At 42.0% G+C, this 2,652-nt stretch overlaps 1 pseudogene; it reads left to right on the top strand.

Moving 5' to 3' along the window:
* Positions 1 to 548: 548 nt before the first annotated feature.
* LOC139026780 (stonustoxin subunit beta-like) overlaps positions 549 to 2,652 on the top strand; it is an 11,828-nt pseudogene continuing 9,724 nt past the window's right edge.

Below are 2,652 nucleotides of genomic sequence, written 5' to 3'. Positions count from 1 at the left end.
GGTCAGGAACGTCTCTCCAATACCCCTACCCTGTCACTCTGCCACCTGCACGTCAGACTCGGAGTCCGTTCTCGTGCTGACCGTGCCGAGAACAGGATGACTTGCGTGCGTTTGACTCTCGCAACGACTCAATACTCCAGCATCACTGAGGGTAAGGTCTTCTGAAGGCTGGCTGCCAGTGGTCAAAAGCCTCCAGAACGCCTGTTCTCTGAGAAAATAAAATTACATTTATCGTTACACAATCATCATTTGGAAGACATATTCAGTTTAGAAGAACAAAAAAATGCATATCAAATTATAGTATATAATGATATAATATTCGATAACCATATTCGAATTAAATGCACAATTTGACTTTTCACCCATTAGACAATAACATATATGACAAGACAATTAATAGAGGACGGAAGCCATGAACTATATGTTGTTAGAGAGCATTAAACCAAATGCCATCCTCTTATGCTATTGTGCAAATTCTACCCATTACTGGTGTTAAACACCATTGAACAGTGTGTGCCCTGCTAGTTTCCCGCCCGTGCCGTTTGAAGTCATGATGATCTCTTTGTCAGGGTGTCAGGCTGTGGAGTCACAGAGGAAGGCTGTGCTTCTCTGGTCTCAGCTCTGAAGTCAAACCCCTCACACCTGAGAGAGCTGGACCTGAGTAACAATGACCTGAAGGATTCAGGAGTGAAGCTGCTCTCTGCTGGACTGGAGAATCCCCACTGTAAACTGGAGACTCTGAGGTCAGTATTCCTGTAGTTGGTCAACAAGTGAGAACTGTTCACCAGATCCACATGTGTTTACCAGGCACACATAGTCCACACCATATGTGTTTGGACAGTGAAGCTTAGAGTTTTAAATTTGGTGCTATGCTCCAGCATTTTGGATTTAAGAGAATGTTTCATATTAGGTGACAGTACAGAATGTCACCTTTTATTTGAGGGTATTTTCATACATATATATTTGACCGTTTAGAAATGTAATGTAAGAAAAGAAAATCACTTTCTGTGTGTAGTTCTCCCATTTGAAAAATATTCACTTATTGTATTAAAGTATTCATAAGTCTAGTATTTGGTCCCATATTCCATGCCTGCAGTGATTTCATCAAGCTTGTGATTCTACTAACTTGTTGAATTCATTTGCAGATTGTCTTGGTTGTGTTTTGGATGATGTTTTTCCTAATAGAAACTGAATGGTGAATGTCCTGTCATTTTGGAGTCACTTCACTTGTATTGTCAGTAAGAATAGAAGATGTTTCTGAACACTTCTACATTCATGTGGATGCTACCATGATTATGAATAATGACGAATAACTAAGTTATTGTCACGTTCTGACCATAGTTGTTGTGTGTTTTGCTTTTTTTAGTGTTGGTCAGGACGTGAGCTGGGTGGGCATTCTATGTTGTGTGTCTAGTTTGTCTGTTTCTATGTTTGGCCTAATATGGTTCTCAGAGGCAGGTGTGTTGTGTTGTCTCTGATTGGGAATCATATATAGGTGGCTTGTTTCGTGTTGGGGTTTGTGGGTGGTTGTTTCCTGTCTCTGTGTTTTCTCTGCACCAGCTAGGACTGTATCGGTTTGCCACATTTTGTTATTTTGTAATTGTTAAGTGTTCACTGTTTATCATTATTAAACATGTTGAGCACCAACTACGCTGCGTCTTGGTCCGATCCCTGTTACACCCTCTCTTCTCGTGAAGAGAGGGAAGGCTGCCGTTACAGTTATTGGTAGTGGTGAGAGGTTAGCATGTTTTGTTGTCGTCTCTGTTATTGGTAATGGTGAGAGGTTAGCATGTTTTGATTTAGCCTCTGTTATTGGTAATGGTGAGAGGTTAGCATGTTTTGTTGTAGCCTCTGTTATTGGTAATGGTGAGAGGTTAGCATGTTTTATGGCCTCTAACTTTCTCACTCATTATTATTTATGATTCATTCATGATTTCTCTCAATCATGGCATCAGGATTAATTTAGTAGTGTTTAGAAACACGTTATCTACTCACTTAGACAGAAAATTACTCCACTCATCATCCACCATTTTAATATTGGGCATAACACAACCCAAAACAAACTGCAAATGCAAACAATGAGATTAATACCAAATACTAAACTTTTGACTACTTTAATACACTATAAGTAAATTGGTCAGAATACTTCTTCAAATGGGGGGACTAGATACATAAAAACCAGCCCCGTCGCGGAGCAGGATGTCTTGCTCCCAGACAGACTAAACAACTTCTTTGCTCGCTTTGAGGACAATACAGTGTCACTGACACGGCCCGCTACCAAAACCTGCGGTCTCTCCTTCACTGCAGCCGACGTGAGTAAAACATTTAAACGTGTCAACCCTCGCAAGGCCGCAGGCCCAGAAGGCATCCCCAGCCGCGTCCTCAGAGCATGCGCAGACCAGCTGGCTGGTGTGTTTACAGACATATTCAATCAATCCTTATCCCAGTCTGCTGTTCCCACATGCTTCATGAGGGCCACCAATGTTCCTGTTCCCAAGAAAGCTAAGGTAACTGAGCTAAACGACTACCGCCCGTAGCACTCCAGTCATCATGAAGTGCTTTGAGAGACTAGTCAAGGACCATATCACCTCCACCCTTCCTGACACCCTAGACCCACTCCAATTTGCTTACCGCCCCAATAGGTCCACAGAC

The sequence above is a fragment of the Salvelinus sp. IW2-2015 genome, unplaced genomic scaffold (assembly GCF_002910315.2).
Source record: "Salvelinus sp. IW2-2015 unplaced genomic scaffold, ASM291031v2 Un_scaffold5795, whole genome shotgun sequence".
In the NCBI taxonomy this organism is placed as follows: domain Eukaryota; kingdom Metazoa; phylum Chordata; class Actinopteri; order Salmoniformes; family Salmonidae; genus Salvelinus; species Salvelinus sp. IW2-2015.
The sequence above is the reverse complement of the archived record's forward strand: the minus strand, read 5'-3'. Positions and strand labels throughout refer to the sequence as shown.